Below are 16,492 nucleotides of genomic sequence, written 5' to 3' on the forward strand. Positions count from 1 at the left end.
CAGCCATAGGGCCTGTGAGGTTGTCTCATTTACAGAGTGACTGTGCTTATCTGGCGCGCTCTGAGGGGGCGCGGTGCGGCATGGGGACAGTTCCCTTTTGTCCGTGTTCCCTATTCTGGCGCCCTGGGGGACTCGCCCTGGGCCGTCTGGTTGCGCCGGTCGCGAGTGTTCCACTCGTGTTGTCCCGTTCTGCAGCTGTGGAGAAGCGAATCAGACCCTGGTGCAGAGGTCTGGCCCGGGCCCGGGGTTGGATTCCCCGCCTCGGCGGGTCTTGGACTCGATATCCCAGGGATCAGTTATTGCCTCTGGGCATGGCTGGTTTTTTCTTTCTCTCCGCGTCGGCCCCACGGGGCTTTGGTTGCCTGGACTCCTCCTTGGGCCTCAGGGAGTTGGCCGGGTTGGGACTACCGGGGCTAGTGACTCAGGGGATTGATGCGTCTACTGCAGTTTGACCTCGTGGTCGCAGGTTCATATACCGGCGGGTCCACTCGGCCTTTCATCCATCTGTGGTCAATGAGATTATTTCCATTGCGTTGGGTGACAACTGACATCTGTTATTCAGCGCCAAGACTCCCGTCGGGGTGGATGGGCGCCTTCCTAGTGCAGGTGTTTTGTTATGAAACAGCGGCTTTCGTGCTTACGCCTTGTGCCCTTGCGGGGGGGCTCTGCGCGATTTTCGCATCATGTTGCGCTTCTGTGTAGTCCGGCTTGGCCCCTGCGCAGTTCAGGTGAGGACGTCCCGCCCTTGCATGGGTGGGGTCCTTCGGCGGGTCCGGGCCCGAGTTTCGGCGGTAACCGGTCTCGTGCTGGTTCTGCCGCTCCCTGTCTCACCCTTAGAGACTGACTTTCGGCCCTCTCACTCCAGGGGGTCCCCTGGGGGGGGAGGGGGGCGGGCGGTTGCCTCCGTTGCATACCGTCCTGGGACGTAGCTGTCCCGGTTCTTGGGCTCTTCGGGCTTGCTGGCCGGTCTTACGGATTTTCCGCGGGGGAAGTGATTCAATCCCCGGCACCGGAGGCAGGTTAGCCCAGCACCATTTGACGCTGGGCAATAGCTTGCTTAATCTTCCCGACGGCACCCAGGGCTGGGATGCCTTCGGGTAGCTGAGCGCTTTGCAAACACTGGATTTCCATGTTAAACCCACCGTCTCGACGGGTTGGGGTCCCGGCTCCTTCCCTTGTCTCACCTGTAGGTTTTTCTGGGACCATGGATTGGCCTGTGGGGCCGGCCTGCGTGTGGGGGTCCCCGATCTCGGTTGCAGGTGCTTCCGTTTGGCTTGCCTTCTGGCCCACAGGGGGGGGGGGAGCTGTGCTCCTGGCCCGCCTGGTAGATCTTATTCGCCGGGTGCGGGTCTTGGGGTTCCCTGTCTGGCCGTGTGCTTCCTCGCGGCCTCGTTTTTGTTCCCCCCCGTGGGTGTGGCTTCACATCTGGCGGTGTCTCTCATCCGTCGGCTTCCTGACATAGGTTCGGGGGTCCCTTCGGTCCTCGTCTCGGGCTTGTCCTCCTTCGGGGGGGCGTGTGCCTGGTCCCGGTCCTTCCCTCTGGTTCTTCAGGGGGGGGGGGGCGTCCTTTGGCGCCAGGTCGTTTGGAGGTCGTTGAGTTCTCCTGCGGCCGCTCAGCTCCTCGTGCTTCGGGGGTTGCTGAATGTCTTCCTGGCCTGCCGGCTTTTTGCTGTGCTCGCTTCGGCAGCACATTTACTAATTTGGTTGAGGTGACTGGCTTGGCCCCTGCACGTTACGTGTGGCGTTCCATTTGCCGGTGCTTAGGTCCCCAGGTCTTGGTCGGGTCGGGCGCCCTGGTGGGGGTGTCTCCGGTCCTGGCCCTTCGGGCTGTCTTTCCCCCGGGGTCCGACGGAGTCGGGTCTGGCCTTCGTTGCCTGGTCTCGCCCTGCCACGGTGGTGTTTCGACGCCTGGGGCATCCGCTCGGTCTGCCTCCGATGTCTCTGTTCACGGAGGGGGTCTCGGCCCTCCGGCCCGGGTTCTGCACCTCCTTCCGGGTCCTTATTGCCTGTCTTTCGCGTGGCCTTTCAGTCTGATGTACGCGTTTCCCCCGTGCCCTATGAGATCGCGGGTCCTCGACGGGATTCGCTTGGGCAGGGCCGGGGTGTTCATGGGTGCTCAACTCGGCAGCGCATGGCCTTGGTTTGGAGCGTTACAGTGGTGAGGTGCCTGGCACCCTGCGCGTGGTTGCCACGCAAGTCGTGGTGCGTTCCTGGTTTTAGTTCCCGGCGGGGTCCACCGCCCCGGGTGCCATCTCCGATAGCGAGCTGAGGGTTCGAGCCTCCTGGCCGATCCCGGATCTTCCCGTACCGTGGTTGGGTCCCCCGCTCTCGGCGTCGGTGTTGAGCCGGCTCTTGTCGGCTGGCCGGCCTCCTTCTGCAGGCACGTTCTCTGCCGGTGCCCGGCGCTGGGCGTCCTTCTCGCGTTGGCGCGGTCGGCTTGGTGCTGTCCCCGCATCCGTGGTCCCCTTGCGGGTCTTGGTTTTCCGGTCTGAGGGTTTTCCAGGGGCGTGGCCCCTTCTTCCCTGTGGGCCCGGTGGGCGGCCTTGCGGGCCGTACGCTGTCCGGTGCTCGCCGGCCTGGTTTCCCTGGTGACTCGATTGGCTCTGAGGTTGTTTATCCTTCGCCCTCGGACGCTCTGCCGGTCTCCCCCATGGGTGCTCACTGCGGCAGCACATATACTGATATTGGAACGATACGGAGGAGATTTGCAGGGCCCCTGCGCATGGGTGACTCGCAAATTCGTGAGGCGTTCCATATGAGTTCCCTCTCTCGGTCCACGTGCTCTTCGGGGTCCTCCCTTTTGGGCCCCTGCCCTCGGTGGCTTTGCGGTTCCGCGCCTTTCAGGTGATTTTTCCCTGGTGGCAGTGGTGTCTGCTGGGCGGAGGGGCGTGCGGGGGTCGTTCCTCCGCTCCCCGCCCTTCTTGCGGGTTTTGCCGGACGTGGTTGTTCCTCCGGCATGTCCCCCGTGTCCTTCCCGGGGTTCCTTCCCTGGGGTCCCGGGCTCGGGTGGTAATTTTACCGCTTTTCCCTGCCGGCGAGGTTCCTCCCTCGTCCGTGCTGGTTGTTCGGCGTGCTGTTTTGGCTTCTCTTGGCCGCACGTCTTTTCTTTCCCGGTGGGATGGCCTGTTTTGTGTCTTTTGGCCCGGTTCGTTCGGGCCACTGGCCCTCGTTCCACCTTGGTTCGCTGGCTTCCACAGGCTGTCTTCCTTTCCTACGCTCCGCTGGGTTCGGTGGATCCGGCGGGGGTCCAGGGTCGGTCCACGGGGAGTGGCTCGGTGTCCTGGGCCCCCTTCAGGGTGTCTCCTCTGTGGTGATTTGTCGGGCGTCGACGGTGTCGTCCCCCGCCTTGTTCGTGGGACTCTTCGGTCCCGGGGGACTTCGCTGGGGCCGTTCGGAGTGCAGGTGCTGCGGCTCCTGGCTGGCCTACTTTCTCTTTATATCTTGATTTCAGGTTTCCTGTGATCCCTGTTTTCTTGTCGTTTATTCTACTTCAACCTTGGGTTGGTTTCTCTGCATCACCGTGTGGTGTTGTTCTTCTGGTGGTCAATGAAGCCTTGTTGGCTTGGGTATTTGCTCACTATGTAACTCAGGGGGCGAGGAAGACTTACGAGGAGGTAATGCCCCGGTTACTTACTGGTAATCTTCATTACTCCGAGTATAGTCTTCCTCGCCACATGAGTTCCCTCCCCCCCTCCCTGTCTGGCTATCGGCTTCATTGTTTGCTTGGTAGATCAGGCTGTTGGTTGGGCCGGTCCGCCTCTTATAGAGGTCAGGTGGGACTGGTCGGCCATGTTGGGAGGGGGTGGGAGGTGGTTTCTTTTTGCTTTGGAGGGTTCTGTTGTGGAGCTAAAGCTCACTATGTAACTCATGTGGCGAGGAAGACTATACTCGGAGTAATGAAGATTACCGGTAAGTAACCGGGGCATTCCCTGGGACACTAATAACTAATTGCATGATACTTAAATAGCCAGTTCTGCAGGCTATGCTTTGAATATTCCGCAAGACACTATTAGCAACTTTTCTCAGACACTATCACCCAGTTTCTTGAGATACTTTTAACCACCAGATCAATTAGTATTAACCAACTCTTTGAGGCCCTATTAACCAATTTCTTGAGGCACTATTTACCAACTACATGGAGCGCTATTGGCTAGTTCTCTAGCACACTATTAAACAGTTCCTTCAGAATCACTAAGCAGCAGTTTCTATTAACCATTTCCCTGAGACACTATTAACCCGGATCCAGAGGTCCTATTAATCAAATATGTAACACACAATTAGCCAGTTCTTTTTTAGACTCTTTTTATCTCATTCTTTCATACAAACTTCACCAGTCTCTGTGAATCGCTTGGCCGTTACTTTTCCAGACTCCACCATTACCACAGTGAGCAGTAAACTAGCCCCTTGGGCCAGCCTTCCACATGGTCAATGATTGACAGAGGTTGGCTTGTTTAGGGGCCGTTTGGCAAGCTGGGGAGGTCTGTGGCTCTGGCCTGTGTGTGCGCCCAGGGGCCATTTGTGATTTTCGCTTCAATTGAGTCAAGAGTTGCTTAATTTGTAACGAGCCAGGTGACCCAATGGCAATTGATAATCCTGGTCAAAATGTATGGCGTAAAAAGAAAGCAAAGGAGAAATGTAGGAACTTGGTATGATAAGTATTTATGGCTGTATTTTGGCTTTGGTGTTCAGCGTTTGTGCCCCCAAACGCCAATATCAGTTGCAAAAGCACAGCAAACATCTGAGTGTTATTTCTCTAATCTGTTCGTATTTATGGATTGAACAAAAGGCACATGTAAACTGTGATTCGTGACATAAACCAACCGGAATCAAATCACTTAAGGCTTTATAAAGGTCCCTTTCATTTCCATGTGCAGTTTGTAATAAAGTGTGACACATACACAAATATGTAATTAAGAAGTAAAATCACAAGAAGTTAGGGTGAATGGGGCCTCTGCTCTGTGCCCTGTGCCCTTTACTGCTCTGAGTGCCCACTGAGCTCAGACTGTCTGTATTGCAGGACAATTCACTTAAAGCTGACCTGATCACTGTCGCCTATGAAACTGTACTCTTAAAGCAATAACATTCTACGTGGCAGTCCGGTTTACTTTCTATTTATGAAGTAACAATTATTTGGAAATCACACTACTCCCCTTACACAATGTTCCTCCCAGACAGAAAGTGAACCTGGCCTGGTTAGAGCGGATGCCTTCATGGCTGAGTCATGCTTATGTAAAGGAGTGGGAAGGGGAAGCCCAGCTCCCTGGCCCAGCTCTCAGAGTCATGGCTGTCCAGCGCTGTTCCTTGAGGACTTCAGCAATGACAGTTTTTGATGATAACCACCTTCTGTTCAAAATAATCAACCATCTATAGATAAATTATATATCATGTACCCTCCGTTGATATCCTGAATACGAGGTGTGACCCGTGCCCACGCAGACTAGCACAAGAAAGATGCCCGATGGTTTGTCTGCGTCACAGAGCCTTGGATGACCTTATGATCTCTCTGGATGAGTGACGTTGGAGCCCTGCACTGCACCCCTGATTCTCGATCACATTAGCGAGTCAAGTATTATTCTGATCGTTGAAGTAAAACCAAATATATGTTTTCATATTTCTTTGTGATTATGTTATATTGTTGTTTCTGTAAAATAGGCCCCATACCTTTTAAGTACAGATTATTATAAGGGCATGGCACCACGTCACTGCTTGTTGCGTCATTATTTGTGAATTGCATGATATTTGCCCCGATGGGCCCTGATGCAATACAAAAAGTATATAACTGGCCTTTTCTTCTATGTTGGCATTGGGCACATGGGTCTTTGAGGAAAGGTGTCAATAGTCCGGGAGGGAGGATTTAAACTTTTGCTCACATTCGTTCTGCGTGAGTGATGCCTTAATGAACTCTGTTACGTAGACACACACTTCCTCCCCTGCAGGGCATTCACCGGCCCCCTGTTGATGCCACAACAGCGCGCCTTTTGTCCCAGGACTGTCCCCCTGGCAGAGAGCAGGTCTGCCCTCTGCCACTGGGTAACATATTTACAACAAGGGGTGGTGAGGGACAGAGTCTCTGAATTAAGCAGAAAGCTCTCACCCAGTCAAAAGATCAGGGCTAGATCCAACACCGTTTATTAGCTCACTGCACCATCCCAGTTTCAGAACCTGGCTGTATGCAAATTAGTCTGTTCCTGTCCCAGTGCATGATGGGAACAGGGCAAACCAACCTACAAAAGCCAATTCTTACACTGGGAAGGAAACAAGCTCCCGGGGACCGGTTTCTGGCATTACAGCCGTCTTCGGCCCGGTTTGCTTGAATCCTGATGGTGCAATGAGCAAGGGTCTCACATCTGAGAATACCCTTCCACGCTTAGGGTGGACAAAAATATTTACAACAAGGGGTGGTGAGGGACAGAGTCTCTGAATTAAGCAGAAAGCTCTCACCCAGTCAAAAGATCAGGGCTAGATCCAACACCGTTTTTTAGCTCACTGCACCATCCCAGTTTCAGAACCTGGCTGTATGCAAATTAGTCTGTTCCTGTCCCAGTGCATGATGGGAACAGGGCAAACCAAACTACAAAAGCCAATTCTGCCACTGGGTAACAGCCTTACTTTTTTTTTTTTATACCTTTAGCTTCTTGTGTCTTTCAAACTAGCTCCGACTTGTGATACATATCGGCTGTGCTAAAGAAAATCATCACAAGAAGCAGGAAGACTCGTACTACATTGATTGGTTATAAAATGAATGGCAGCCCCCTCCCCCTCCCCCCAAGCCCCAAGCCAGCTCTCGGTAACTTAACTATACATGTAAAAGTAATTTAAGTAAACCAACCTGCTGCTGCGCGATCGTCGCGCAATAAACAGACCACGCAGTGTGTCAGCGTAAAAGGCCATTTTATTAGACCAGGCTGCGTAATCTTTACATAACAATAAACATCAACAGTTAAGTAACATCAAAACCCCCACTCGCACTCCCCTCTCATCCGCTTCACCCATTCCACCTCATCAAAAACCACTACATGCCCCATACCGTACCTTATTCATACCCAGCAATCACCTGTAATCCAGCCCATTCCTTGTGTCCTTCCAGTCATGCCTCTACCTGCCATTCGAACTCCCCCCCCAAGGAATGGGTGTGCCCGCTCTTGACCCCCCTGTCCCTTCAAAGTGCCGCCAACCAGGGTTCACTGCCCCCCCACCCCACCCCCAGATCTGCAGTTCCACACACCAGGCACACCGTCCGCACTCACTCCCTGCAACACCAGATCGCCTCATTCCACAACTTGCTCACCATATCTCTCATTTCCATCATGTAATAGGCGTTTCCCAAACGTGACAGGTGCACTCCGTCGCCTCTAAAAACTAAAGGCTCCTCCAATCGAATCCCTCCGTGTGAGATCACTTTGATGTCCTTGTCCCCGCAAAAAAGTCTCATTGCCCTATTGAGTTTCCTTCGTGCCTTTTCAATTGCTCCATGCTTTATTGCCCCTCTCCATACTTTCCTGGGGACCAACTCCGTCCAGGCAATGCAGGTCCCTGCAAGCCAAGCCTTCAACACCTCCAGATCCCTCTGCATCAGCTGTAAATGCGCCAAACCTGACAGCTGAACCAAGTCATTTTCTCCCAGATGGATAATCAACAAATCCGGGCATCCCCTTTTTGAATCATCTTCGCGAGCCAGGGCAGTAGTGCCCCCCATCGCATGCCTCCTTTGCCCCACCATTGTACCTCATGCAAGTGTCCTTTCAGTCCCAGGTTTTGGCCGTACACCTGTTATTCCGCATATTTAGACGCCCAGTGCACAATCCATGTCACCGTCTTAGTCCCCGGTCCACCATGCAACCTAAGAAGGGAAATATGTTAGAAAAGAAACACAAACTCCATGTCCCATCAACTGACGACCCAGGACCTTCTTATTTTCTCACATACCTCTCACAACATCGAGACTTCCACCGCCCAATCCGCCTAATCCTGTCCCAGGACCACCCCAAACGGTCCGCAGCTGTCGCAGCCCTAATCCTAAAGGAGTGAGTCCCGAAACCAGACGCATCCAAACCCAATTGTCCCAAGGCCTTGCGCAACACTGCCAACAATTGGCCAGCCGTCATTCGCGCGCCCGATGCGTGACAGAAAATCTAACCTTCCAGCACATGTGTCATCCCCAGGAAAGTCCGCCACTCATCCACCGGGCAGACCGCCCCACCATCCGTCTCATTCAGCCACACCCATTTGCCCCTGCCCAACTGATCAGTCTTCGAGCACCGCAACCAAATTCCCAGGCAACCTCCATCCACCCGAATCTCCTCAAACAACCTGCCAGCCATCCTCCTCGTACCCAACAGTTCAGACACCCTGAACGCCCCAAAAAACATCCACACCATACACAAACAAAAGAGGCCAGCCTCAAAAAGGTCGTAGCAGTATTCCGGCAACACCCCAACCAGCCGGACCAGTAACTCAAATGTAACCACCTCCCGCAGACTGCCCCCCCCCCACTCCTACACTCCCTACCCCAACCCCGTAGCATCCTGCTCACAATCACATCTTTAGTTGGATCAAAACCCAGAAACAAAGCACAGTAAAAGGAGATCCCTGCCAATTTACCGGAAATCGTAGCCGCAGTCAAACCCTTGTCAATACAACACAGCACAAAACACTTCACTCCCTGCTCCACCGCAGATTTGTCACCCATACCAGATTCCTGACTCCAACCCATGAAAGCACCAAATTCCGACCGTGCCAGACGATACGTCCTCCTTGTGGTCTCTGCAACAGAACTCTCCACCAGGCCAATCATCCTCACTCCCCCAAGGCCCAGATGCCGTCCGGCAGCTCGGTCTTGCATGTATCCGCTCCCGGTGCCAGGTGCCCGGTCCGCTGCCACTGTGAACGAGACAAAGCATCCGCAATGTCATTATTCGCCCCAGGGACATGCTTCGCCCGAAACACCATATTCAGCCACAGACAAGCCAACATGAATCTCCGCAACAGCCGCAGCACTCTCAGGTCCCTAGCTCTCTGATGATTCACCAGCTCAACCACCGTCATGTTGTCAACGTGGAAGAGCACTGACCTGTTCTGAAATTCCTCCCCCCATACCTCAAGTGCCACCAGTAAAGGGAAGAATTCCAAGAAAGCAATGCTCCTCCCCTGTTTGAGCCAGTGAGTAGGCCAGCTTTCAGCGCACCACCTTCCGTCCCAGAACACACCAAACCCCGCTGACCCGGCTGCATCAGAGAAAATGTGGCATTGCCAGACCGCCCTCTCCTCATCAAATTCCAGGGACACACCATTGAAGTCGTTCAGGAATGCAATCCAGGTCCTCAAATCCGCCCGCACCCCCACGGAAATCCTGACTCTGTGGTGTGGGAGTACCTCCCCCGACATGGCCATGCCGAGCCCCCTACAGAACATCCGCCCTGCTCTCACCACTCTACACGCAAAATTCAGGAATCCCAGGAGTTTCTGCACCGCTCTCAAGGGGATTCGCTTTTCTTCAACCGCCCATCTCAAACATGCCAGGATTTCCGCAACCTTGGCCTCAGGAAGGCGCGCCAGCCACAGCACCGAGTCCAGCTCAATACCCAGAAATGTCAGGCAACAGCTGGGACCAGCGGTCTTCTCCGGCGCCAGAGGCACACCAAAATGGAAGGCCATCTCCTGGAATCGTGACAGGGCCCTGCCACAATCCCCGGAATCCGCCCTCCCCAGGAAGAGGAAATCATCCAGGTAGTGGGTGACTTCACGGCACCCACTGACTCTTACCATGGCCCATTGCAGGAAAGTGCTAAATAGCTCAAACAGTGCACAAGAGATGGCGCACCCCATGGGCAAAACTTTGTCCACGTAGATGGCCCCCCCAAACTGCATACCCAAGAGCGAGAAATGCGCAGGATGAATGGGCAGCAGACGGAAGGCTGTATAGTCTGTGAGCAGGTTTTTTAGTGTTCAGAAATTTGGCGCTCAACTTCTCACGGTAAAGTTTCCGAGTATCGTAGCTGTAGGGTAGCTGCTTCTTGGCCAGAGGAAAACCTTAACCTCTGTAAGGAGAAGAGGTTCAGGGACCTCCCTCTTATTGTGATTGGGCAGGGATCCAGAGCACACTATGCGTATCAAATGAAATTTCAATCTTCAAGTATTCATACATATGGGATAGATCAGACCAAACGTAAATTTTCAAACGTTTTATTAATCAACAGTGTTCACCTCTCGGGAATCACTGTACCTGTCACTCTAGCCTACACGTGTTTCATCACAGCATGTGGCTGTGACTCTTCAGGGCTATAAAGGATATATAAAAAACAAATGATAAAAAAATAATAAACAAAATGATAATTTAAAACCATACACGAGGTATGTGTGGAGAGAAAGGACACCAGTGATGTGGAAACCAACAAAGGACAGGTGGGAGAAAGACAAAAGTGACTTTTGCAATGTTGTTCATATAAGAGTTCTTTTTGTATATTCTTAACTCTAAATCTGTGCAATAGATTTGTGTTTAGTGACATACGGCGTATATGCGGTTGGATGATCCTACAGTGAGTGAACCTTTGTTCCAATCCTGAGTAACCAAACAAGTGTGTTGTGGGGTGACTTGCCATTATTAAATATTTCACTTTAGGTAGTCCTGACTTCAAAAAAACGTAATTTCATCTTGCCTGACACTCAAAGTTTAAATAACCCTATCATATGAAGTTGGCGGTATATTAGATACCAATTAATAAGGATGGCCCGAAATGGCAAAAGTAAATGAATTAGCGTTAAAATATAAAACCATCCTCCATTAGTTAAGTCCTTAATGAACAATAATCTCTACTTCTCATCACATTAACGTTTTCAATATGTAAATTATTCATGCATTGCGATCAAGCATAATAACCATTGTTTGTTTTAAGATCAATACCGCATATTTACTTCTTCATACACAACTTGTTCGATTAAGTCCAATAGCATAATACTAACTAGCACAGTCACTAAGCAATTGTCGGTTCAAAGCCTGAATTCACAACATTATTCTCTGCATCTCCCCTAACTTATGAGTTGAAGGAGTAATGTTTTTTTAAAACATACGAACAGTCAATGCCGTGTCACTTAGTTATGTCAATACGGGTAACTGTAATTCAAACTTGATCGTTACATTTTATGCAAAGATATGGTGGTGAAAGGGACTTGGGTAGGCAGCTGCGAAAGAAAGCGTAAGAAAAAAGGGGGCTAGTTTACCTGACCTTAATGATCGAGGCGCGTTGTCTGGAAATAAGAAAAAATAAACTTCAATCAAACAGAGAAAACGGGGATTGTTGGTGCAATAAAACGAGCGTGAGCTGACATGAGAACAAATCCTGATCCCATAGTTAAATGGACTCACCGGGTGACCGGTGATAATTCCGACCCGGTCCTTATCGGGTAGTTTCTGTTGAAACGAGAACGGCACCGATGGTTTTCGGTTGCCGTCAGCCAAAAGTTGGGTGTAGGGTTTCACAGCGTAAATAATCAAATATCTGTATATTTGGGCTGGAAATTAAAAGAGGAGATTGTGTTGCAGGAGTGGGTTTCTTAAATTATCTATGCGTGTAATAGGGGGCAGTGATCTCCGCGGAGATCGTTTAGAATCTTACCCGTTTGTTGCCCGTGGTCAAGCTTGGTGCAGCTTCGGTTTCCAAGTGCGGGAACAAACAAACAACGGATCCCGCCCATTTACAAAGCGCAGTTTACAAAAAAACTAGACTGCTAAGTTTCTGGAATTGCTAGCAAGAAATGGAAGAGTTACTTCCACTACAACCATAAACCTGATCTTAAGCGAATTCACTGTGAAGGCCCAAAAGGTGAAAAAATGAAATAAAAGTTATAATACATCTAGAGTCAGCGCAGTGATAAGTTTATCCAAAGAAACTAAAAATTGGATTATTTGTGTTTTAGGTCAAGATTAGTCTCATTGGTATCGGATGCAGAGGAGATTGGTAACGTAACGTCTAGTTGGAACGCTACGGGTCCCAAAAGAGAGAGATGTCAAAAGGGTTCTAATTTTTTAACAAATGATTTTATAATTGGTAGAATCACCAGAATCGTCAAACTATTGTTTTAGGAGGCTAGGTAGAGAGGTCATGTAAATATTTTTATTTTATATTTTATTTCGCAGCTGACTAAGGGTATGAAAATTCGTTAAGAGTAACCCATATAAGGGATTGGACTACTGTTAGAGTCCAACATGATAGATTGGGAAAGTGATTTAACTTCGTATGGATGAAAATCGGCAGAAAATTGAAGAACAACTCCCAAATGGGAGGAAAAGAATATAGGAACCTCAAAATCTCGGATATCTAGTAAGGATGTGATTCCCTTCGGTAAGATATATCGGCATCATTTGCATAGTCATTACCTTGACATTAATTCACATATTTGACCTCAACTAACAGTTTATACATGTCCTTTCAAAAAGGAAATCAAACGAATTAGGATCAAAATAACAGAATATCATTTCTCATTGAAGATTCAGCTGAACATTTTTCATACACAATGTAGATACTTAATGTCTGATAAGGGATCATCCTAGTTGTCTGATCCCAAGAAGAAATGCAGTTCATCATCAGTGTTCTGGCCTCTATTGGTTGTATCTAGACGCATAATCCATAGTGCCTCTTGTCTTCTAAGACGTAGTTCCCTGTTCCCACCTCTTACTGAAGGTTGTATAACATCAATGCCATAGAAGGTGAATGATTTGATATTTCCTTGTGAAGGACATGAGGCCATATGTATAGCCATGGGATATCTTGGATCCTTAGTGGCATATGCTCTTGCATGTTCTCTAATGCGTTCTTTAAGTGCCCTAATCGAGCTTCCCACATATCTGCTTTTACAGGCATATTCAATGATGTACACAGTAAACTTCGTGTTGCAGTTAATGTTTGTTTTGATTGTATACAGTTTGGATCTGTGATCCAAGAATGTCTTGGTTCCATGGTTTGCCCATCTGCACATTGAGCACATACCGCATTTAAAGAAACCTTTAGATTTTTGGGTCAGCCAATCACAAGTCCTTGTAACTTTGGGCACAGTTGGGCTCAATCTGTTCTTTAGATTCCTCCCTCTGCGAAAGGTTAGTTGAGGATGATTTCCTATAGCGCTGGTTAGCGTTCTGTCTGCACTAAGGATCCCCCAATGTTTATGAAAACTTTTTCGTACCACAGGACTCAATTCATTGAAGTCTGTGATGAGTCTCACCGGTTGTTGACTGTTATCAGTTCTTGGGTGTCTGGCTGTTAATGTTGATTCCCGGCTTGTGTTTTTAATCTTTTTGTCTGCCTTAGAAATGATTTGAGGCTTATAACCTCTTTTCGAAAACCTGGCCTGCATATCTTGTATGCAGGTTTCAAATTCTTTTTCTTCGCTGCAGTTCCGTCTTGCTCGCATGAATTCTCCATAAGGAATTCCGTTTATTTGATGAATAGGGTGACAGCTGTTACTATGAAGAATTGAATTGCATGCTGTTTTTTTGCGGAATAATCTACTATGCAGAGTCCCATTCTTGATGTATAGTTCCAAGTCTAGAAAAGACACATTAGAAGTGCTGATATGTGTGGTGAATCGCATGTTCATCTCATTGTCATTCAGATATACACAGAATTCCTTGAGTGTAGTTTCAGTTCCTGACCATATTAAAAGGCAATCGTCTATGTAGCGACCCCAGTACAATATATAGTCAATCCATTTGCTGCCCTTAATGCTCCAGATCATCTCAGCTTCAAGAGCTCCCATGTAGATGTTAGCAAAAGATGGGGAAAATATCGAGCCCATGGCTACTCCCCTTATTTGTCTGTACCATTTTTTATCAAATACAAAGAAATTTTGATTTAAAATGATGTCCATCATTGTTACTAGCATTTTGGTATGTTCAAGCAGAGTGATTGGTCTGGTGTTTAATGCTTTGGTTACAGCTGTTAATCCTAGGTCTGGTTCAATGGAGGTATAAAGCGAAACCACGTCAAGGGTCGCCATTATCAATCCAGGTTGCCATGTGATGTCTGTTAAGATACTCAAGATGTGTTTAGAATCCTGTATATAGGATGGCAAGTTCTTCACAAGTGGATTTAGGAACTTGTCAACGTATTGTGAGAGTCTCTCTGTTGGACCCCCAATCCCCGATACAATTGGTCTCCCTGGAGGAAAAGAAGCAGGTTTATGGATTTTGGGCAAAGTATATAGCCACGGATAGGATGGACGTGTGACTTTTAGGTACATGTATTTCGCATCGTTTATCAGACCTGCCTCCTTCCAATCTCTCAGATGGTTATTGATTAGTATTGTTAAAGGACCCATGGGATTACTGGGAATAGCTTCATAACAAGAATTGTCAGAAAGTTGAGAGAAAATTTCTGCATTGTAGTCTATTCTATTCATGACCACTACATTTCCCCCTTTATCTGCTTCACGGATGACAATGCCCTGGTTATCACTCAGAGTTTTTAATCCTATTCTCTCTTCTCTGGTTAGATTATCTTTGTTTTTGTGTCCCTGTTTAGAGACTTTATTCTCATACTTGTTAATGTCTTCCAATACTAGTTTGTAAAAAGTGTCAATAGTGTTGCCACTGGGCAAGGTGGGTGTCCATTTGGATTTGTTTTTTAGGCCACTATCTATGGTGCTATTGGTCTTCAGTTCCAAGTCGGTTAGTAAATCGTTGAACGAATTTGGAGGATCATCAAAATCCGTGATTGACAATAGTAGGTGTGATGCCAGGACCTCTTGAATACTTATAGGGTTGGTGGAAACCTCTTCTAGATCTTCAGTGGAAGTGGCACTTTCTGTTGGTGTACCCCAGAAATGCTTCTTTAATTTTAGTCCTCTAATATATTTAAACAAATCAATCTTCATCCTACATGGATCACCTTGATCCGTAGGATTGAAACTGAGACCTTTGCTCAATAAAGAAATCATATTTCAGTCCAGATTTGCGGATGAAAGGTTAATCACCTGTACATCCTGATCAAGTATATCTCTCACTTCTTGTTGCCGGACCTCAGTCTCTCTCTGTAATCGTCTTTGTCCTCCTCTCTGGCCACTGCGGAAGGCTGACTTGATGTCGCATTTCACCAATTCAGCCCCCGATCCACACACCCTCACCAAACGGATCGCATTGTCCACCGACGCATAGAGCACCCTAGAATCCTCCTCTGCAATGAAACCGTTCACTGACTGGCCCTCCGGCCACGAGAGATGGTGTATCATCCGAAACTCACCTTCCTCTTTCTTTGGCACCACCCCCAATGGAGAAATGATCAGATCTTCCAAAGGCCAATCAGTAAACGGGCCAGCTACCCTTCCTTCCTCAACCTCCTTCCTCAACTTGGCAGACACCACACTGGGCAAATCCTTAGCCGATCTCAAATTGTCTGCCCAGCGGCGCACCCTGTGGCCTTGATAGCCCACCCTAAAGCCCTCCGTGAAACCCCAGAAAAGCTGCGATGCCGCCTCCTGATCTGGGTAGCACGAGAGCCACGGGGCCATCGCTTCCACCCTAACCGGTGTAGGCGCCCTTCTGTCCAGGGTGGCCCCACTCTTTGGCGTTCCTCCACTGTTCTGAGGGAGTGGCAAGTGTAAGGCACTGGGTGAGGGCATGCTTCCCGCCGCATTTCGAGCATTCATGCTTAAACTTACAGGGGTATCTGGAGCAGTACCCCCTGTTGTAGCTCCAACAAGCCCCCGTTGAATATCCCCCTGACTTGTTCGGCTGACCTGAGACAATGGTGTTGGGCACCGCACCTCCCCCGCCCCGCCTTGGGCGGGACGCGGCAGAAAGGACCGATACACCACTGGCAACCCGCTGGCTGTGTGCGTGGATGCGGTGGAGTGCGTGGACACCATCCACTGTACCCAGACTTCCTGATCCACTTCCCCCCAACTCTTCTCTGGATTTGCACTAACCCGAGCCCTGAATTCCTTGTCATAACTCAACCAGGCAAATCCCCCAAACTGCATCTGGACCTTGCGAATAATGTCCAGGTACTTAAACAACGCAATTGCCCTATCTAAATACCTCTCACAGTAGATACTGGCATAAATCAGAAACGCTGACGTCCAGTTCTCCATTGTCACTGGCACCCTAGGGCGTCTCTTCAGCTCCCACTCTTCCTCCTTCGATCCCTCTTTGGCCTGCACCTCCCTATGCAGCAACTTAAAGTTTTTCAGAAAGATGCGAGCCCAAGGGCATCGCCAAACCCATATATGGGAGTTTCTTCGGTACCTTCAGCCCTTTCTCCTCCTTACCGTCCCCTTTGTCCGTCTGCACCCCCGTAGTCACAGACTTACCGTCCACCTTCTCACCTTCTCCCGGTGGACTGCCCGATGGCCCCTCGGTCTCCCGAACTGAACCATCCCCCACACCCACCGACCTGCAAGTCCTCTTTCTCCCCCCTCGGGGACCGTCATCCCAGGCTGCCCACCAGGAGCCCTCACCTGTGAGTTCCGTGGTCCGCTCCCTGGGCCCAGGGGCGTAACACAA

The 16,492-nt window shown here is 49.7% G+C and overlaps 1 protein-coding gene and 1 non-coding gene across 2 annotated transcripts in view; both read left to right on the forward strand.

Moving 5' to 3' along the window:
- Window positions 1–16,492, forward strand: part of LOC147679786 (myoferlin-like) — a 3,853,508-nt gene that overhangs the window by 889,685 nt on the left and 2,947,331 nt on the right. The window lies entirely within an intron of this gene.
- On the forward strand, window positions 2,655–2,761 carry LOC147679787 (U6 spliceosomal RNA). The gene has a single exon (XR_015302319.1). It is a non-coding gene; the product is annotated as a U6 spliceosomal RNA (small nuclear RNA).

Source organism: Lissotriton vulgaris, chromosome 11 (assembly GCF_964263255.1).
Source record: "Lissotriton vulgaris chromosome 11, aLisVul1.2, whole genome shotgun sequence".
NCBI classification, from domain to species: Eukaryota; Metazoa; Chordata; class Amphibia; order Caudata; family Salamandridae; genus Lissotriton; species Lissotriton vulgaris.